This window comes from Agelaius tricolor, unplaced genomic scaffold (assembly GCF_023055355.1).
Source record: "Agelaius tricolor isolate 1412-34295 unplaced genomic scaffold, bAgeTri1.0.p SCAF_7, whole genome shotgun sequence".
Lineage (NCBI taxonomy): Eukaryota > Metazoa > Chordata > Aves > Passeriformes > Icteridae > Agelaius > Agelaius tricolor.
This window is the reverse complement of record NW_027269267.1, coordinates 22,562,243-22,585,652: the sequence shown is the minus strand read 5'-3', so window position 1 is coordinate 22,585,652 and position 23,410 is coordinate 22,562,243. Positions and strand designations below refer to the sequence as shown.

The following is a 23,410-nucleotide window of genomic DNA, read 5'->3' as shown; positions in this document are numbered from 1 at the left end:
AAATGAAGATCACAGATTCATAGATTGGTTGAAGTTGGAAGGGACCTCTGGAGTTCATCTGGTCCCACCCTTCTGCTCAAGGAGGAATACCTTCAGCTTTTTTTGGTGATGTTGTTTAAGTAAGAATAGACTGTAGCTCATTATTCACAGTTTTCAAGAATTTGCATCTCATCTTTGTGAATCAAATTCATGACACATGTCTACCAGTAACAGCAGTCACAGTGGTATGATACAGCATATGAAATATCACCTATGTACCTTTAAAGCCAAGCAAAAAGCCTCGAATGATAGCAGCAACACAATTTTTCAGTATAATTAACTCCACTGACTGCAAACTACATTAGAATTAAATGTGTAATTTAGTTCCAGATAAAAGAGCTTTGTTTCCACCCCAAAGAGACAAACCACAATTTTAATAGATATTTGGTCGCAGGTTATTGATTTCTTACACAAAGAAAAAATGCAGTTTTTTAAGATTATAATTATGCACCAAATTTTGTCAGTGATTTCCCAAAGTCCTATTGTAACATAAAAATTCATGCTGTTTTTTCTAACATTTTGTGAATAGTCACGTAAGCTTTAAATCCATGTTCATGCTGTGAGTGCAGAAAGGCTATTAATACAGCTGCAACCAGGTGAAAAAGAGAAGAGTACTACTTCATACATCTTTCTAAGAAATAGAACCTATAATGAAAGGTGACAGAATCTGTTTTTACTTAACCTGAGTAGTTTCACCTACACTGAAGTTCTTCTAAGTTGTAGATAACAACATTACCATATTTGTGTTGTGTTCCCTTTCTCTGGCTTTTTTCTTGGAAAAGAAAACTTGAATGCAAAGCAGTATATATGAAAGGAAATGTGTGGAGGGTGTTGATAATAAACCTGGTTGAGAAAGAGTGGTTTAGATAATTTCAGCTTCCATACTTAAGATCCAATAGAAAACACTATGTGTGTGTATATATATACACACATATATATTTTCCACAACATCAATAGAAAATAAAAGCAAAATAACACTGTAAAAAATTCTGTACAATACTAGCTATCTGGGTCTAAATTGGCATGCAATTAAAGCTAAATGTATTTTATATTCATATATACAAACATATTTACCTTCAGAATCAAATAGTGATTTTCAATCCTAAGTAATTTCTACAAGCAGTTTGGCTTCCTGCTGGTAAAAACATTTTATTTTTTTCTTTCAAACAAGAAAGAAATATGCCATCATCTTCCCTAGTCACTCAACAGCTGTATCAATTTGTTTTCAGGGCAGTGATTAGCATAATTGTGGTGGATTACTCGCATTTAGCACAGAATGGAAATAATTCAGTATTTTAGCAGATATGACATAGAATGCATGGGATATCCAGGCCCTCTGGAGTGGTGCTGGAAGTTGTTTTTTTTTTCCTAAAACTGTACTAAAAGCCTATTTTTAAAAACCCAAATCTGTCTGAAAGAACAAAAAACCTTAATTATTCTCATGTGCTGTTTGATAAACAATCTCACACTATGGCAATGGCACACGATCATGGAATCAGCTGCAATAGCTATGCTAAGGGCACTACCCAGAAGGGTTTCACTGTGGTATAATTTCTCTAAAAATCAGAAAAAAAACCAAACCAAACCAAACTAAACAAAAAAAACCAAAAAAAAAAAACAAAAAAAACCCAAAAACAACAACAACAACAACAACAACAACAACAACAAAAACAGATTTTAAAAAAAGGATAAAAAACCCAAAAAAACCAAAACACAAACCCCCACCCAGAATGTGATTCCATCATTACTGGTTTTCTACTTTATCTCCAAATTCTAGTCCTGATGCTGAGGTGCATACAGTGCTACCTTTAGAGCTATATGAGTATTAAAATCAATCTGTTCTATATATACTCAGCCATTTACCTTAATACACTTGCATGTTTTATAAACATGCATAGACAAGCACTGTATGATATTATACAGTAATATAATAAAATTATAAAATGGTTTTGGTTGCAAGGGACCTTTAAGACCATCTGGTTCCAACCTCCCTGCTATGAGCAGGAATGCCACACACGAGATCAAGTTGCTCAAAACCACCCAACCTGGCCTTGAGCACCTGGCTTTGAGTTGAAGATGGGGCATCCACAACTTTTCTGGGCAACTTGTTCCTGTGTCTCCCCACCCTTAACAATAAAGAACTTCTTCCTTACAGCCCCTCTACATCTATGCTCTTTTAGTTTAAAGCCATTCCCCTTTGCTCCCTGTCACTACAGGCCCTGATTAAAGTCTCCACATTTCTTCTCTCTCCTTTTCTATATATTGAAAGGCTGCAGTAAGGTCTCATAAGAGCCTTCTCCAGGCTGAACAACTCCAATGGTCTCAGTCTGTCTTCACAGGTAAGGTGCTCCAGTCCTCTGATCACCTTTGTGGTCTTCCTTTGGACCCACTCTAACATGTCCGTGTCTTTCTTGTGTTGAGGACTTCAGGGCTGGATGTAGCATTTCAAGGTGGAGCTTCACCAGAACAGAATAAAGGGGCAGAATCACTTCCATCAAACATGTTGGCCACCTATTTTGATTCCGCCCAGGGTACAGTTGGATTTCCGGGCTGCAAGAACACATTGCTCACTTATTAACAACTTCTCATCCACCAGTACCTCCAAATCCTTCTTTGCAAGGCTACTTTTGATCCATTCACCATCCAGCCCCTAATGGTAATGGATATTGCCATGACACAGGTGCAGGACCTTATACTGGTCTTGCTGAACTTAAGTTTTCATGGACCACTCCTCCGGCCAGTTGAGGTACCCCTGGATGGCGTTTCTTCCCTCAAGTGAATCAGTTGCACCACTCATCCACAGACTTGCCAAGGGTGCATTTAATCCTATTGTCTATTTTACTGATGAAGATATTTAATACATTGTCCCAATATGGACCTTTGAGAGACATCACTCCTTATTGGTTTCCACCAGTAATCAACGTAGCCCTTTGTTTCAAAACCTAGATTACAACCTGTATAAAAAGCATTGTATGATATCGTTGTCCCATGTTATGATCCCAGAAACCATCTTCTGTCAGTTGTTTCTAAAAGAAACTTGAAGATGCAGAGCTCAAATTAAGTTATAGAGATACCAGGAAGACACAAGATTTTGCTGTTACACAGATCCATTCCTTTTATATGAAAACTGAGGGAGATAACTGCTGAATAACCAGTAAAGGGATATTTATTAACAGATACAGATGGTCTTTCTTTCCCATCTACTACTGAGTTGTCCAAACAAAACAAGCTGTGGTCTTGTGGTTAAAACAGTAAGAGGACAATTCATTTGCACTGGAATCATTTTCTCAAAAGCTTTACTACTCTTAGGGAGGAAAAAAACCCCAAAACCCAGAAACACTGAGTTATTATGAACTTCTTTTAAGATTTAGAGTTCTCTGTAGAAAAAGATATAATAGATATAACGTCACTACCTGTTGTTCAGTACAGTAGATTTAAATTATATTAGTCACAGTGATAAAAGATTATCAAGTTTAAACATTAAGATAGTAAAATTTGCATTCTGCTTCTTTGAATTGAACATGACTAAACTTTAAATGAGCTGTCTGTGAAAAACAGTATGATTATTTTTTATTTCACATTTACTTATTGCTCATGATGTTATGACTCAGTGAACTTCCATTATCCATGAAGTCTGTATAATGTTGAAATTACACTACTTTAACCATTCTCTGTTACTATTGTACAATACTTTGTGTAATATGTTCAAATTAATTTTCTACAAAATCAATTATATTTCTGGAAGCATTACTTGGATAAGAACAGTGCATGGGTCCTAAAGATTTAAGACAATCATGACTTATATTTTTATAAAATTGTTTAACTATCCTCTCAAAGCTTTTTAAAAAAGCTAATGAACTTAGGTAGAAGCTTGAAAATAATTCAAATACACTGCCACCTGAAAATAAATTTAATGACCTGGAAAGTTTTGGTGTTTGCTATTTCATATTTGAGTAATATTTGAAAAATGCTTCCTATTTCCATTTCTCACTTGGGTTCTTAAGAAATTCACATATTGGTGGAGATCATTAGAGTTTATCTAGTTTTAGATACTTTAGGTCAGTCATACTGAAATGCATGACAAAATATTGGAATAAAAATAATGGATACATCATTTTGAATTCAAATGGAAGCAAGGATTATTTATATTCATTAGAGAATCCACTATTTTTGATTTGATTTTCATTCCACTATTCACAGTAAGCCTCTACCTTTAATGGAAAACACACAACCTAATACCAGTGGTGTAATGGATTTGTTAAGATTAGATTTACCAGTAACATCTCACAGCAAAGCAGACTATGCAACTTAATTTATTTTTCCTAGATCAACTGAGGAACAGTTAACTACACTGGATTTAGGATTTCAGAACACTCTCCCTGGAAACAAATTTTTAGGTGCATAGAGAGCTGTGGAACATCCTACAACAAAATCTAGACAAATTCTCATTAAAGTCTGGTTAAATTTCCAGACAGCAGGTGTTAAATTCAATTTACACTACTGGAATTTTTTTAAGAAGTTACAGTTTCCAATTTGGAAACTTACTGAAATGTTCAGCATCAGCCTCAATTGACTGACATAACCAGACCATCAATCTGGGTTCACCTGGTAACTTCATTAGTTGCTCTTGCTTATCACTTGTGTTTCAGTATGGAAAACACACCTTCTATCTTTGTAAAAGGGAAGAATTTTAAACTGAGTTCTTTTTTTTCCTTCCTTCCTTGTGTTTCAAAATTAAGAGAGACTTGGTAGGAAGAATGCAAACTATAACATTAGCAGAGCCTAAGTATCATAACACGGTCTTAGGAACCGACATAACCGATGGATTTCCATGCTAAAATTGTGCAGATATTTGTCCAAGACAGAGGAAATGTGGGGGAGCACTTTTCTTCCACCTAAGACTATAAAATCAGTGAGAGCCTAAAAAGAAAACTGGAGGAGTTGAAGATGATGCTTAACCAGAGGTTGGACTGCTCAGCTAAGAGTACTTTCATGTACAGCCATAAACCCTGACAAGAGGAAGGGAAAAATTCTTATCCGAATCCCAAGAGCTGAAAAGTAAGCTGAGGAGCTCTGACAGCTCTAAGAATGAGAATTGTATTGTGCCCTGATTTTCCTCAGAGAATAAAGAGTTGATCTGTTTCCTAAAACTCCCAAGACTTAAACTGGAATGGTTTATTCCTGCCTCCTAATATAAAGGCTTTACTTTTCCTTCACATTTGTTACCATAAATGATACAAGACAGTAGGTTTGATCAGAGTCTGAGAACATGATCAAGAATCTGACAGTATGTGGCTACATCAAAGGAATGACACAGCGCTTCACAGACTACCACAGGGCTCCATCTGCACATTCAGCTGTCAGGTTGGGATTCTAGAAAGAAATCCAACCATTTCAACTCACTTATAATTCTGATGCACAATCAAAATCTGAGGAAAAAGCATGGGCCATTCATTTGCTTCAGTTTTTAATACTATATTATATATGCATTTCCAGGAAACACACATCGCATACTCCAAGCATAAATTGATGGTTCCTGTTCTTGAGAAAGATAATGGGTCTATTATGTTGAAGAATTCTATCTGGAATTATGGATGAGACAGATAGCAAGTAAGCAGTTAAAGAGTTCAAGATGTAGGGATTTCTTTCTGTATTTCTCTCGAATATAAGAGTCCAATACAGCCAAAGTTATAGTTAGAATCTATCCAAGCTATTGTCCCTAGTTATCTTTCGGAATTTTTTTGTTCTTCTGTTTATCCAAATGGATCCCTATTTTCAGCTGAAAACTGAGGTTAGTTTGAGGTTAGTTTGGCTTGGATTATGAATTATCCTGAAGGCCTTCAGATCCATTTCCATTTTTCTCCTGAAAAAAATCTCAATAGAAACTTTTTCTAGACAAATAAGAAATTAACAAATATTTCTGTATTTCTGTTGTGTATTTTGGATTACCTCAGGGCTAGTAGTTGAATACAAATATTTGTTGCTACTTCAGAAAATTAGCAAGCAGAGAAGCAGAAATAAATTTTATGCTGATTTATAACTTCATTTTCTAATATTTTTCTTTGGTTTTTTTTAATGTATAGTCCAATTATCACCTTAGATGAACAGGAAAATTTTCAAAAGGCACAGCTGGCTTCTGATGTTCACTAACTTGCAGTTTGAGTTAAAAGCCAGACATGAACAGGCTCCATCTCACTTTTCTGCTTTAATGTTGTTTGCTTCCTTTTCTTCTCCTCCTCTCTGACTTTCCTGCTGTGCATTATGAAGAGCAAACAAAATACTGAGAAATTGGAAAAAACTAAAATCCCTCCATCCCTTGGTTTCCCCTTCAAAATCCTCTCTCCAGCTTCTCTGGTCTATCTCAGTGTACTGTGATAGAGCTAGAGATAAGAATTTCCCTTCTTGGAACATGGCTGTGGCTCATTCTAATGCCAGACAAGGCAAATGTACCACAAATCGTTAGTTCCAAAGAAATTATTTCAACATTGACTTCAGTTTTATATGAGCCTTGTATTCTTTATATCAGTTGCTTGCCTCGTTCCTGAAAAAAAATGTCATGAGTTCTCTGAAGTAGAGTCAGTAATTGAATTCTATGTATGACACTTATGCATATTGTACTAGTCACTATATACCTCCAAATAGTTCAGCTATTATCACAATCAGTGTGGATGCTAAACTATTAAACGGGTCCCTGTTCATAAAGTATTTTTTATTCAATTACATGTAAATTGTTACAAATTGGAATAAACATGGTTCAGTGATGCAAAAATCACAGAAATTTTCAAAGCTGTTATTTTCTTTGTCTGAATTTTCCACTTCACATAATGGTAGCTTCGATTTTCATAACTAACCTGTCACACTTTGAATTATTGCTTATTCACAACTTTATTATAACATCAGATATATTATTATTCCTTCTCCTTGAATTTAGGTCCCAGTGTCAATGCAAAAATGGAAACGTCATTGTACTACAGCTGGTGCGATGATTACAGAAAAAGTCACATCTGCTTCAAAGTTCATGGATAGTATAAAGTGAAAAGGAAGAATTTGCACCAGAGAAACTTTTCTGGTCACTTGTACATCTCATTCCCTTCTCATTAATCAATGTGTCAGGCACAGTATGAAAGCATGGTAATTAGATCAAGGTGTTTTATAAAAAGAACATATTCTATGCATGGATTTCTAAATTAAACCCTTATCACATATTTAGTATTGATATAATAAGAATGTTTATATATCTGTGTGCATAGATATACACATACATATATGTGCTGTGTACATGCTATACATTAAAATATGTTCTCTCATATTTTGCTAACAACTGAGAGGAAAAAATTGATCTTTATGGTAACAGTATGAAACAGCAACCAAGCCTCTTTTTTAGTACAGCCTCATAAGAACTCCAGAACCCCACCTTGTCTTGCAAACCAGCTCTGTCTGGTACAGTGTGGCCTGAAACCCCCAAATCTTACTGAGCAGCAGCGTCACAATAGCCAGGCTTAATCTCATGTCTTTTAATTACAAACTGATTGGTATAATTCAATACTTATAGAGCTGAAAAATAATAACAATTCATGCCTAACATAAATAAGCATATAAACAGTGCTAATGCTTAGAATGTACTGTATACCATGTCTCATTGGATGAACACAGGGTAAACAAACTTTTTAAATGGATATATTGCAAAGATATTTCAAGCACATTTAAGAATACCAGCAACAGAGACTTGCTATCTTTCTTTTATATATTCTTATGAAAAAAGGAATTGTTATGAACATACTTTTAGTACTTACCACTGTGTTGTATTTTTGAGAAGGCTTCAGCATTCCCCCACAGGAGGCAGCATGATGTCATTTTAGTTACAGCAGAAATTTTTCCTGTTAGGAAAAAAATACATAGTGCTCTTCAGTAAATGAAGAAAGGAAATGCAGATGTATGAGTCAAAAATGGTAAAAAAGTGGTTGCTTAGTAAATCACCTGTAATGCTATTTTTCAAGTTAACAAAAAGAGAAATGACAATATTAATAACCACACAATAAATACATTAAGCACACTGTATTGATTTATGTCATAAAAATTATTAGCAGTATTTTTTTTCTTTGCATATTAAACACTGCTACAAAGACAGAATTGTCTTTAAACCTGTATACCACAAAAGCATACATTTTGAGAACCTGCTAAGGCAAGTAAATACTCTGAAATCCAAGGTACAGAAGAAATCATAGCAAAACACTTTGGTTTTAAATATTTCTCTAAAGATATATTATGCATAGCCAAATATAAAATTTCAATAGCCCAATATATAAAAATATATTCAATTTAATTTAAATATAAATAATCACATTTTAAATGCCATTTTATTATTTTTATTCTTTCCTATGTGTAATTGAAAACTATAGTTTATACTTCAAATTTCAATTGATAGACTATTTCTGAATAATCTATCCATGTTAGATTCACTTTTTAGATTAAATTCCAGTATTTACCAACGGTCTGTTCTGTCAAGAGTATCTTGAGACACTGTGATTTAAAACCCAAACCTTAATAGTGTTAAGAAATGTATTTCAGGTAATTTTAATATTTTCAAGACTTTAATACCTTAAATACTTGTCTTCCCTCCAAAGCCAGCAGACTTTATGGGATTTACTTATCCCCTGCACACCTTTTGCAGGGGAAACATGCACTCTGTTTTTCTCTGTATAGCTCTTAAGGGCACTTTTTATCATTTATTCTTTTTTTTATTAAGTTGATCAGCACACAGATTGTAAATTTTGCAATTTTAATCGCAATGAATACTTCCTCATGAATGGTTTGACTCTCTACAACCAAACCACTCACTGTAAGTGCAATTTATTATAACAGCTGCAAACACAGGCCTCAATTCTGTGTAAACACAGTGATTATCTTTGTAAGTTTGAAATAAGTACCAGTGGATGGCTACGTGAACACACATCTGAAAAGAAGAAATTCTGAAATATGAATAAGGAATGTGTGAAACACCCTAGCTAAACTGTCAAAGTGTCCATCTGGACACTTGCTGCAGGGGAAGGCTGGCAACACTGTGACTTTTCATACACACCCATTGAGGAATCAGATGTTGAAGTTTAGAACAATCTGTATTCCAAGCTATGGTAATGCCTTAAATCTCTCCATATGACAGTGGCACTTTTACTGGAGATTACTTTACTTTCACTGCTCACGTAGACCGACAGCCATTCCAATTCTCTAACAGTAGTATGTGATTAAACTTAGGATATAAGAAATAAGGAAGGATTTAAGGAATGGCTGTCAATGGAAGTGAAAATCCACTACGGCTAACACAGCTTCCCTTCTCAGTTATTTAAAACCTGAATTTCTTTATTTCAGCATCCTTTATAGCTTAATTACTGCTACAGGAAGAGAGGAGAAAAGAGAGGAGAGGAGAGAAGAGAGGAGGAAAGAACTCAGCTTTACTGGTAACCATAGGGATTGCATTTGTCTCTCCATGGTACCAAAATAGTCTCCAGCTTTAAAGCATGAATTAAGAAGGTACTATTTCTAGGTTTTCCAAGTTTAACTCCATACCTATATGTCTATCTTTTTCACCTTTACATTATCTTACACTGTCTTCTAGTTGTCCTTGGCAGACTGAATTGGATTGTAGGTGACTAGGGTTATAACTTACATTTTATGTATTTTAGTAAATCACAATGTCCCTTTAAAGATCATGTTTAGACTTTATCTCTCTAATAGTCCATTGCTTTCAAAAAAGCAACAGCAAATGCTGCACCTCCTTTCTATCAGGAAGCATAGGCACATGTTAAAAGACTAGCACTAAGACTACACTTAGACAAAGTATAGGCATTGTCTACATACTTTATTTCTTTTTTAAGGAGCTAATTTTTTTCATATCTGTGAAAACTTCCTCATAATTACAAAATTTTAATGGAAATATTATGGGATGCTGGCAGTCCCTCTAAGCATATTTTTTTCTGAAATCTATGCCAGATTTGCTTACCATTCCACAGACACATTTCTAACTTAAACCCAATGGCATTATAATGGCCCTAGTTTTAATGTTACCCAGTTTAAGCTTACTTATTTGAGTAATTTCTCAGAATTACCACAGCTGTCTATGATTTTATAGATGATACAACAAGAACATAGTAATACTGACATTCTGTCACTATGTACAGTTATCTTAGTCTACTTGAGAAAGAAAATCTCTGTCTTATAAAAAAAATCTGTTTTGTTTTGAACATGATGACCCACTTTCTCCAGCTATTCCTAAAACCCCTGCCAAATCCTGCCAATACCTAAATATAGGCTAAAAACATTTTTTTTAGTATTTGATGCTCAAAATTGTTCAACACAATTACTGGACTATTTTAATTAACTTCTGTTTCAGCAGATAGATTCGTGGAGTCCCTTTAAGAAAATCTACCCTTTTGAATTCAATTTTAGCATCTTTAAATACATCTTTAAACCTGTAACCTTTACAATGTTTATACCCTTTTCACTTTCAATTCAGTTTCATAACAAGTTCTTTCTTTTGAAAATTTTCACAATAAGCTCACCTCACTGTTAAATTGAAAAAATTGTATCTAGTGACATATTTCACAGCAAATAATTTTTGAGTCTTTTTATCTATTAAAAAAAAAAATCAGTCATTAAACAATGGGTGATAGAATATGCTGAGTTGGAAGTCACCCATCAGGATCATCAAATCCAACTCTGGTCCCAAGCAGGATACCCCAAGAATCACACCATGTGCCTGAGAGCATGGGGAAATGCATGCAGACAGTTCTGTGATATCCTCTCAGAATCAATAATCCAGAAGTCAGAAGATCAAGTAAGCAGATGTTGCTATTTCAACTCTTTATTGCCTGGACAGTTTGGGAGGCCAGTGCTGTTCAGAAGAGGAAAGCTAGCCAGAGGTAGATCTCACAGCAGGAAACAGACGCAGACCAGCCAGAGGTATATCAGAGATATGCAAATGAAATATTTTTTCCCCCTGATTAAAGTATATGAAAGCAAAATAACTAAATCTGACCATAGGCTTCCTTTGTATTTTAGTGGGTAGAAAAAAGGCATCCTTTTGAATTCTAGACTTATAATCTTCATGAGTCAGAGTGTGGGCTTCAAGTTAGAAAACGAACAACCCACTCTTCAACTACACCAGCTGAGCTAATGTTGATTTTGATTTATCCAAGAAATGAGTGGTGGTATCTTAATTTCTTTACTCAAACTAAATGTAATTAAGTATTAAACAATGCAAAGGCAGCGAAATGTAATTTTCCTTTGCTGAATAGGCAGTAACTCTCTCTTTGCCTAAAGTGAGGAAATTAATCCAGAAAAAGCCTCCCATTTAGCAACTGTAATCAAAAGCACCACACCAGAAGATAGGAAGCCTCTCATCCACACACTCTTTCTCAATGTACATATTCTGAGTTACAGTCCTTGTCTTCAAGCAGATCAGAAAGAGATGTGAAATTTGTTTCTTCTTCCTACCTCTGACATACATACCTCATGATTCTCTGCTCACCTATTTCTGTTTTAAATAATTGAACCTCTGAACCTTTCTGCACCTCTAGTCTTGATTTCTGCCTGTCCTATGAGGATACCCTTGTAGCAATAGTCAGAGAAAAGCAGGGAGAAAAGATTGACACTCCTCTGAAGCCAGAGGTGAGGGACTGTATCTTCAGCCACAAATAACTAAAATATCCCACAAAGCAGGTGGGTGGCTTTAGAAAGAAACTACAAGAAAAAGAAAGATTAGTCTTGTATGAATCTTGGCAAGGTCTAAGGGCAGGAAAAAGTCTAGCAGAGACCAAAGACGAACAGAGGAAGTAGGCAGAACAGCCTAACACAAACAATAAACAGAGACTGCTCTTCAGAGAAAATGGGCTGCTACCAAAGATACAATGGCAGCAGCAAAGGAGCAGTAACACAGAAATGGAAAGGCTGAGGCCACCTCCACAGGATGCAGATGGAGAGGAGAAATGGAGCTATGTGTAAGGCATGATGGCAGCTTGGAACAAGTGATGTGAATTTGCTTATTTTTTCCCCATAAAGTACTAACATTTCTTGAGAAATCATCTTGCCTTCAGAATTATTTGGATATGAATTTTTGTTAGTACAACTGGCAAAACAGATTAATTTCTCATGTTAGCTACATCAGAAAAATCCTGAACCACCTACAAAAAAAACAAGATATCATATGCGATATAGCAGATAAAAAAGATTAAAAATTCCTCCTTCATGAGGAGAATGAATTAAGATAAATATTTGAATAGAATATAATACACATTTCATTCCAAAACAAAGGACAAAAGGATGACAATATTGGTGCAATGAGGTTCCAAGCAAACCTAATAATTAATACTACAGGTCAAAACCTGAAAAGTTGCAAGAAAAAATAAACCATGCTGAAGAGAAAGAAGAAAACAAATCAAGGCTAAAAAAACTAAAAAAAAAAACCCCTAAAACCAAAACAAACCTAAAATACAACAAGCAGACTGCAAACAAAGATTTAGACTCACTTTGAATCAAAACAAAACAAATCTTCTGAAGAATTTGCAAACTGCTATGAGAAGTCAGGAAGAATTAGACTCATGAAGCCTAGGTCCAAAACAGCAACACAGACCAGAGAAATGCTGAAGATGCAGAAGAGAGTAATTTGCCGTGTTAAGAAATTCTGAATGGCAAATGGAACGATAAATCCCCTTAGGGGAACTCTAAGAAAGTAACAATGCTGAAAAAAGCATGTAGAACAAGGCACAGAAAATCCAGAGGACATAAGAAATGTTAAGTCTAAGGTCAAAGAGAAGGGGAGAGTGCCAGCCCTGTGTCAAAAGAAAAGGTTGAATCTCAAGCCACAGACAAGAGAAAGGCCAAGCTTTAGATTAAGGAGGAGGAGGAAAAGGAGGACGAGATACAGCTAAAGGAGAAAGACATCAGAAAGCAGAGGGGAAAATCAATCTGAACTAAAAAAAAAAAAAAAGACTAAGGACAAAACTCAAGTCAAAGAAACAAAATCCAAAGAGAGCTTCAAGACCATGCTGAGACATATTGAAACTAAAGTTCAGAAGGAACAGCAAGAGTTCCACATAATAGCCCTCAAACTTGTCAAGGTACAGCATTCAGAGATTGCAGATAGGGAATAAGATGAATAGGAGACAGAAAAATCCACCCAGTGGCATGGAGTTCAGATGATCTTTTGGTCCTCACTTCAAGTAAATAGTTAAGTCTCCTTAGGCCTTTTAATAGTATTTCTGTTTCTGAAACTAACAGCAAGAAATGTATGAAAAGGCACTGAAACAGCTATTATAGCAAGGCTCTTGCTCTGCTGGAGGTAATGTTAATTATCTCTGTCACTTCAAAGTTATAACTAATAAACCAATTACCTTTGATGAAATTATATATGCCTCTCTTACGTACAAGCAAACTGGTCAATATACCTTTCACCCTTATGATTTTTTAAGACCCTAGTGATTCAGGAAAAAGTTCTCCTAAAATTTTCACAGCCAGAAAGACTGGAATAACTAAAAATTCATTAAATAAAAAACTTGTACGTGAAAACTCTCTCAGAAGTGGAAACATTTTAATCTTTCCATAAATGATGTGTCAGATACTATCATTGCTGGTTAAGTCACTGAGCTGGTTTTCACACACTCCTTAAAAATGCAGTGTAAGGTAACAGAAATTGCAATTCCAGATATCAAGGTGAAATCAGTGCATGAGAATCTGTCTGCCCTTAGGGAATTGCCTATCTAGCTGTATAAATTTCCATTCCTACACTACTGAAACTTCTTTCAGGTGGACAAAACATGCACGGGGAGGCTATTCCAGCTCAGTGTTGATGTAAGTGGATGATGCCAAGGATACAAAGCACAAAGGCCCGACTGACAGCAACAGAGGTTCTGAGACTTTCTTCTCTTGAAAACTGAGCTCTTACTCATTTTCACCTCTATGGTGTTTACCGGTTCTCCTCAATGAACCTAAAATATCAGTAAGCCATTTCACAGAAAGTGACCCATCTATACTGCCTCTCCAGAATAAACATTTTCAGAAAGCCTTTCAACAAAGAATATCCCTGAGGACATTACCGATCCTGACCTGCTCAGGACCCGGGACCCCCGTCAGCTCCAGCCTGGAGGTGCTGCAGCAGGGACGGTCCCCAGCTCTCACCGCCCTGCCCGGACACAGCCACGCTGAGCCAGGCACAGCTCCCCACAGCCCTGCCCGGACACGACCCCACTGAGCTGGGCACAGCTCCCCACAGCCCTGCCCAGACACGGCCCCACTGAGCCAGGCACAGCTCCCCACAGCCCTGCCCGGACACGGCCCCACTGAGCCAGGCACAGCTCCCCACAGCCCTGCCCGGACACGACCCCACTGAGCTGGGCACAGCTCCCCACAGCCCTGCCCAGACACGGCCCCACTGAGCCAGGCACAGCTCCCCACAGCCCTGCCCGGACACGGCCCCACTGAGCCAGGCACAGCTCCCCACAGCCCTGCCCGGACACGGCCCCACTGAGCCAGGCACAGCTCCCCACAGCCCTGCCCGGACACGGCCCCACTGAGCTGGGCACAGCTCCCCACAGTCCTGCCTGGACATGGCCTCACTGAGCTGGGCACAGCTCCCCACAGTCCTGCCTGGACATGGCCTCACTGAGCTGGGCACAGCTCCCCACAGCCCTGCCTGGACATGGCCTCACTGAGCTGGGCACAGCTCCCCACAGCCCTGCCCGGACATGGCCTCACTGAACCAGGCACAGCTCCCCACAGCCCTGCCCGGACACGGCCTCACTGAACCAGGCACAGCTCCCCACAGCCCTACCCGGACACGGCCCCACTGAGCCAGGCACAGCTCCCCACAGCCCTGCCTGGACACGGCCTCACTGAACCAGGCACAGCTCCCCACAGCCCTGCCTGGAAATGGCCCCACTGAGCCAGGCACAGCTCCCCACAGCCCTGCCTGGACATGGCCTCACTGAACCAGGCACAGCTCTCCACAGCCCTGCCCAGCCCTGCCATGGCCCCACTGAGCCAGGCACAGCTCCCCACAGCCCTGCCCAGAGGCAGCCTCACTAAGCCAGGCTCACTAAGTTGGCCAATGGCCCAGCCTGGCCTCATCCTGCCAGAGAGGGTCCTGACGCCCAGGGCTGAAGCTGCCCCGGTGCCCTTGGCTGTCCTGCTCCTGACCAGGGGGGAACAGGTCCTGACTGACAGACCCTGCCCTGCTCCTCCCCGTGCAAAGCCTCTGACATTTCTGCACCCTGTGATGCCATGACATGTCACCAATGTGAATGAAATGTTCACATGGCAAAAAAACCCAACAGTGATGGGACCCACGATGACACACAAATGAGGAGCATATCCTTCTTTCACCAGTCATCATTCCATCAATAACATAATCACCAAAATCTGCATCTTCTAAGCCCATAATATCTTTCCCCAATCACCATCATGACAACTATATGGATTGAAAAAACACATGAAGATAAACCCACACCAAACACTGCAACAGAATAAACTCATACAATCTCTTAAGAAAGGAAATTAGTTGCCACCAATTTTTTATAACATTCCTCTATTTCCTGTTTCTCTGCCCAGACTACCACCTTTGAAATACATCTAAGCATTAAATTCCTTAACTCCAAGTGCTCAAAATTACAGACTCCACGGAGACCTGAGTCTTACTCTTGTCTCTATTCCTCTTCCCTAGAGAAGCTTTCATTTTTTATTATAACCTATCTTCACTTTTTTTTTTACATGATTGAGCCACCTTCTCAACACTTATGCCTGCCACAGAGGGACTGCCTCTCAGATTGTCTAACTGGTAGATAAATCTGTTGTTAGAGATAAAAAGAGGGCCTATATATATTTCCTTAGGAGGTAATCCTCACAACATTTGTTGCTAGCTGTCAGTGTAAAGGTCACTACTTTGGTTTCAACCCCTTAGGTAATGGTCTTCTGCATCCAGAAGTTCAACATTTTATCTAAGTATATTTTTTTATTAAAATGAGTGATGGTAACTCTCTTTACAAACCTTGCTAAACTTTGAGATTACCTAACTGAATTTTTAACATAAAAACATGTCTTAAAATTTAGCAATCATAAATGAAATAAAGGAAGAATGGCTATCTTCCTAGTAGAAAGCATTACATAAAGAACGAACTATGAGGTTCAATCATTCTGCAATTTGCATTAAATCATCAGGCAAAAATAAATGTCAAACCACAATGATTGCATAGAAGTGTCATAACTGGACTACAGTTTTAGATCATTTAGACCTTTACCTTTTGTTTACCTTGATATTATATCTCCTTCCCTGTTACTGTCCCTTCTCCTTCCAGAAGGTACTTAATTTGTTTATTCTAAGCAGTATTTACCTTTATAGAGATTATGGTCAGAAGCTGGGGGCAGACACAACCACATTCTACACTGACCTATGGACTAAAACCCACACAATTTAAGCTGCAATAAATGTGTTTTTACAACCTCCTTACTAGTCTCAAAATGATTGGTGATGAATGATTGATCTATTATATTTAGAAAAAGAATGAACAGTATTTTCACAAGAAGCAACTTGTGATGAAGCTGGGGAGTAGAGAGAAACAAACCGAAAGTACAACAGCAGTCTGATAAGATGATTTTTTTAAAACAATCAGTGTGATTAGAAACATTCAAATATTGATAAAACAGATTTCTCTATAAACCTCATCTTTTTCTCAGTAACAGGACCAGAAGCAATGGGCACAAACAAACACAAGAATTTTCCTCTGAATAGCAGGAAATGCTTTTCAGTTATGAGGGTGATCAAACACTGGCAACAGGTAACTCTGAGAGCTTGTAGGACCCCACTCCTTGGAGATATTCAAACAATGTCTGGACAAAGTCCTGGACAATCAGCTGTAAGTGTCTCTTCTTGAGCATAGGATTTGAAAAATGATCTCCAAAGGTCCCTTCAAACCTCAGTCAGTTATTCTGTTCTTCCATAAATACATATATGTTTTTCAAGAAAGACGGAATACGCCACCAACATGACTGACTCAAGCTAGGCTCCAGTTGCAAGGGTTACAGCAGATGTTCAGTGTTTGGTTATGTCTAATTCATGCCAGTGATTCACTTCATCAATTACTCAGATCATTATTGCTCCTTACGGAGCAGCGTCATTTAATATTAGCAACTAAAGAACAGCTTGAACTGTAATCTCTGACATCTCAAGTGAATATCTTTTGTGAAAACTGAGCAAAAACCTGATTCAAGTCAAGTAGAACAAGGATTGCTATAGTCCTATATCCCCAGGTGCTGTCCTATCCTCAAGGGACAGGAAGAAATTTTAAGTCTTTCCTGATCATACAGAATCACCTGCCTACTGATGGAAAGCCGCAGAGTCAGAACAGAAATGAAACAACTCCATCTTCTTCCAGCACCACAAAAAACAAAAATTATTTGAAATGGGATGTAGGCACCCTTACACCACTTCTAACCTCCCTGACAAGAAGAGAAAAAATACTTAAGCTTCTATTTGGTAACCACAGCCTTGTGAGCAAACATAAACACATATGAGACCCACAAGAACTGCACATGGTGTTTGAGCGCCCCTCTGGGCATGCAGCTTAATTGATCTATCACCTTCATTCCCACAGTTGTCTACATCACAAGGCCAACTAATAAAAATACAATTATCTTCCTTCTTCTGTATGTGGGGTTCCCTTTCAACGGATAAAATAACTCTAACTAGGACTAAGCAGAAAGAGAGGTGTGAAAGTAACTACTGAGCTGTTCCAGATCATGGCTCAACCTGGGTCTTCAGCTGAGTCTGCCCCAATTGTTTCATATCCTGCCCCAGGTTCAGTCTAAATACAGACAGAATTTACTTTGGTAATAGAGCAACAAGAAAAAATTGCAGAGAACTTACATCTAAGGTTCCAATTCCTCTTCCCTCAAATCCAATAAGGAGGAAAGTCTTTCATTGGAAATCTTTCTTCCGCTAATTAAATTCAATTCTGGCTTATCCAGGCTGCACTTGAAACTATCAGTTTTCCCTTCTCAGGGAAGTTTTGGCAGTTTGCCAAAAGCAAAATATATAAAAAAAGCAACTATTTTAAAATGTGTTTTCTTTTTTAGGGATAAAATGTGACAAAACAGCAATGGTGGCAGCCACTACCAGCATTACTATTATGCTGTGAGTGCATGAGAAGCCTACAAGAGAAGGATCCTGTCTTGAGAGGAACCTCATGATCAACCCAATTCCTGATCTCTAGAAGCATAAGAGGCAGTGACATGGGTTGAAATGGATTTTTCTGGACAGAAAACTAAACTAAGTTCCCTCTACAACTGGGGCATGGCGCCTGCAGTAAGTACAACCTCCCTCTTCACTTCAAGGTGAGAATGTGGCCCTAAATACTTTTGATTAAGGCATTCAAAAGACATTTGTGAAACAAATGCAGTTTGTTTAATGCTTCTACTAAGAATTCAGTCAAATGCAAGAAGTTAAATACATTAATTACAACTTAATCATTCATTATAGTTTTATTGTGCTGAATGAACCATGTACCAAATGTTAGATAAAGGTTAAGAGTTATGAGAGGTCACTGGAATACCCACAAGGGAAGCATTTACGCATGACAATGGATTATCTCAATCCTCAGCTAATCAACCACTCCATGTTCTAACTGAATCTATTGTATTTAGAATCATCTAAAATTAGCAGTGGACAGTGTAGAATAATTACTTGAACAAGCAAATAACAAACACTATAATACTTAGAACCCTCACATTTCCCCAAAGCAGGAAATCAGTATGTTGGTAAATTGATTTAAACTCCATTACATGAACTGAATAAGTTGCCTAAAATATTTCCAGTGTCTCAGAATATTTGCTGAAGATTCTAAAGCTTTCCAAAAAAATAAATCCTCTCTTGTCTCCCATCAGAAGGAGAAATGAAAAGATTTCTCTCACTGTAGGGCTATATATAGAGTCATTGTTCTGTATTTAGAACATTCTGTTTTCAGCTAGATCTTACTTGCTCTAGGCTGTCAGTCATCTTTAGATCTCCTGCCTGCAATAGCAATAGGTTACATCATATGCTGTTGATTACAGGTCATAACAACCCCAAATTTATGATTGTCATGAGTACAATATGTCTACTCTTTCCATTTGTCTGTTGAGAAGTCAATTGCTTTTCTCTACCCTGCTGTTACTTGGAAGAATAAAGATATTCATGAGTGAATGAGTTATGAATATGTTGGCCTTTTACTATTTCAGTGTTAAAAATTGAAGAAAGACTACAGTTGCTTTGAGCAAAAACTAAGAGATTGATCCAGAGCCCTTTGAAGTCAATAAAAGTTCTCATGAGATCAGTAAACTGAAGAAGTCAGTCCTTGTATCCAAGTCTCATACTTGCTGTCTCATACTTGACTGCAGTCTATTGGACACATAATTCTGGGAGGAAACTCTGACAATAGCTGGTAGCTGCTACTGGAAAATTATAAATCACACATAAGATCATGGTTTTGACAGCAATAACTATCACAAGCAGAGCATTAAAGAGAAACATATTTTAAAAGTCTCTTCCACAAACACAAAACTGCTGTTATTTTGCAAACCTCAAGACAAATTTCACCACAAAAAGCCTAGGAAGTGCTGATATACCATGAGTCTCACAGTGAAACAAAGCTAACTCTGACCAAACTCGTACGTCACACTGTAGCGCTCTGCAAAGACCATGGTTCAGGTCCCAGAGGACTTTCTGCCTGAATAAAGCACCAGCCTCTGGAGGGCTGAACAGCACTGTCATGCACTGTGGGGATGTGTACTGTTCCAGTAACTTGGAGTTGTTGCACAGTGCTTTAAAATATTTGTAGAAATACCCCTCTGAGTACACACAGACTCGTGAAACACACACGTGCAGAAGGTAGAAGCTGGAAGGAGAACGACAAAGTGTAAGCTCACACCAGGCACCTAAGTGATCACCAAAAGTTTTGAAAAATAGCTCAAAAGACCCCTTTGGTGACAAACCCATGGAACAATAAAATCCTTTTTTTTTTCTAATACTCCAAACTCTAAATGTTGTGTATGTTATTTTTCAACAAGTAATTCCCTAATCTATAAAAAAATTTCCAACCACAGGTAAATATGCTAACAAAGGTATTCTGAATGCAAGTAACAATTTGAAGTTTCTACAAATAAATTAAATCTTCCAGTAATATATAATTTGAATTGCAAACACTTAAAAGCATTGCAGTTTGCAGTTCTTTCTCATTCTTTTTCCTATTCGCATGTCTAAAATGCAATTGAGACTCATAGATAGCTAAGTGATAAATACCTGTTGTGTTGTAGTCATCATCCGATTTTAGTTAATAATTCAATTTTTATATTTCCTCAGAAAACAAGGGGATATGAGAGCAAATGCTTGTTGTTTTTAAATACAGCTCTTAACACTTACGGGGGTTTTTAACCTTGCATTGTTTATTTTTTTTTTAAACAATATTCTCAGGAGTTGAAAATGAACTTAAGATATCAAGAAAAAAAAATCTTTGTAGAAAACACAGCTCATAAGCTTTTGAAATTAGATTCTTGCCATATAAGCACTTCCAGCTGTGAACAGAGATTATCACTATCTGATTACTGGTGCATGAAAAAAAACACTAATATTTCACTCAAGAATCCACCTGCAATGTATGCCCTCAAAAAAACCCTCCCCTAGAGAGTATTCAAGTGAGAGTTGTTCACAGTAAAAGAACCATTACAGATGATCTGTTTTTAATTTTTAAAAGAATTTGAGTTTGCATTTGATTCATTTTTTTTTAAATCACTCATTTTAAAAAAAGGTCTACATTAAGGCCATCAAGATTATCAAGTGAACACTTGCAGTTTTTAGTTAGACAATAAAAACCACCAAACACTGAAATGAGTTGAAGAATACATTAACATATACATGCACAAATTCTATTTTCACTATAACCTGAAAATTTTTCATTTGAAAAATGGTTTTTTAACATGAGTTTCAATTAAAAAAAATTCCATATATATCTGATTCTTTAGCTTTTTTCATGTGAGAAATATTAAAAGTTGCTGCTGAATGGAGAGACCTGTGCTGCAGCAACCACTATATTAGCTATTCCTGTCAATGGTATACTTCAGTAAAATATTGAAACAGAATTATTTGCCATTAGAATTACATCATGTGCTCACCTATTATTATAAATAATGAAGCTAGCCTCCTGCTTCCAAATTTTCATACTGCAATTCATAATTCCAAAAAGAGTAGGGGGTTTAAAATATAATGTTAGCTAGAAATGAAAGCTGCTGGGTTTGTTGCTGCTTTTGGAAGTTTAAATTTTATGTCTTGTGTTAAATACATTTAAGCAGGCAACACGTGGAGATTTTCCTTCTGAAATAAATGAAGTTTTCAGGGATTATATTGTGAGCTTTGTCCTCTAAATTGTAAGTATTCTACATTGCATTTCACCACTCCCAAAAAATCAGCCACATATCCACTGTTTTCTGCTTATCAAAACATCCAAAGGAATAAGAGATGACAGTCTGAGTCCTTAAACTCAACCACAGTAAAACATATCTATTATAATTATTTCAAATAGATGCTATACCCCTTGTATTTTTTTCACCTCTTTTACATTCAGAATAATTGAAAATCCTGTAAAACTCCTCCACACATTTCTTCAAAAGGATGTCTCACACAGAATGTACTTGGAGGTAATCAGCATATAAAATACTATATTTCTTTCATACATAACAATTTGCATACATCAAAACTGAGTAGTTGATATTTTTAATGTATAAGTAAAATCACTGAATGACAGTGTTAGAAGAATGAAATTTTTTGATACCAATAACCCATGAAAACCTGACAAATGTGCTAGCATGCAAAAGTTCAGAAAGGAATACAGTCTAATGATTCAGGCCTCTGATAGGTACAGTAATAACCTAAAATTAAGGCTAGATGCTAGACTATCAATGGCACTCAAGCATATCAGACATCCAACAATCCCACAGCTTCATAAAGAAAATGTGTTTGAGAATGACACAGGTATTCAAATGCCAAGAACTGTAAGCCAGGAAAAGAGAAGTCCACTATCTTAAAACAAAATCTGCAACTTTACATAAACAGAAATAACAATAAAGGAATAAAATGTAAGGGACCTTTGCTTCATCAATAACGTGGGTGTCTCAGATAGGCCTCAGAACAGGAAAGGCAACAGCTTATAGTCTTTGAAACAATGTAAACTGACCAAGATCCAGTTTCACCCAATCATATTCTTTTATTCATTAATCACAAGTGCTTAATCTCATTCTGAAGAAAACCTTAAAAAAGGTCAATTGCATCCCAAAATTCTTAATTATTCCTATATTGCATTGAGAAGCTAAAATAACTTAATTTGTACATGACTGTCTTCATTTGAAAACAAATTTCTGGTATGCAGGGTGAACCAACCCACAGGGACTCAAGAAAGGTCTTTCCTTAAAAACTTCAAAAAAATCTTCTGCATATACTTTTGATAATCCTACTAGACAGTTAATCTGGTCAGCATCTGAAAGTATCTAGATTGAAGGAGGAGTAACAAATAACTTTAGCTATATTTTTTCATAGTGAAAACCAAAACCCACACCATTTCCAAGAGATTTAAAAGCTATGGTCATCAGTGGCAGCTGAGCTAAACTAGTAGCATATACTAGCAAGAAGCAAAGAGCTCTGCAGACAGATAGAGTCCTCACTGATCTGATAAAGACATCTTTGAGAGAAAAATGGTCATCTACTAGTAGGAAAATCACTGAAATCCAGAGGTTGTCGGGGCCTCACCAAAGTTGTCTTCATTGAACCAGCTGTGGAAAAAAAAGTGCAAAATTTTTGTCATAAAGCTCCGCACATGTGAGTATGAATTGATTATCTCGAATATGTGGACTAAAACTAAAATGCATTCCCCTCTAGTTCTTCTAGTTTGTGCAATATGTTCAGTAGATATTTGACAAAAAACATTAAACATGGCCTTACTGAACATATACAGTTCACATTGGGAAACAGAGTAGCAATCCTGTAAGGATTTTTCATCAACCCCTAATGAGTTAGGCATATGGTAAAAGAAGGGATTTTGTTGGTTCTTTCTCTGGGGTGGAGGGGAGGAGGGAGGTGTTGGTTGTGGGTTTTTCCTATTTCTTACAGAAGAACAGTCCAGAATTAACAGTCAAAATTTCTCAGCTTCTTCAGTTTGTATCAGCCAAACCCTAAAAATAATAAACCTGACATCCAGCCACTGAAAAACTGATCTCATTGTCCAGAGTAGTTACCTGGACTATTGAGGAACTTCTACATTTTTTCAATGCTTTCTCGAGAAAGAAAACTGAAGCTAAGCTAAAAGAT

The 23,410-nt window shown here is 37.2% G+C and overlaps 1 protein-coding gene across 3 annotated transcripts in view; it reads right to left on the bottom strand.

Moving 5' to 3' along the window:
* Positions 1 to 23,410, bottom strand: part of NLGN4X (neuroligin 4 X-linked) — a 160,580-nt gene that overhangs the window by 123,163 nt on the left and 14,007 nt on the right. For 2 of the 3 annotated variants that reach the window (XM_071430584.1, XM_071430586.1), the window contains exon 2: positions 7,833 to 7,916. The gene's annotated coding sequence lies outside the window, so the exon portion shown is untranslated. Of the gene's footprint in view, positions 1 to 7,819; positions 7,917 to 23,410 lie in introns of all 3 variants that reach the window. The other variant, XM_071430585.1, reaches the window with a different exon arrangement.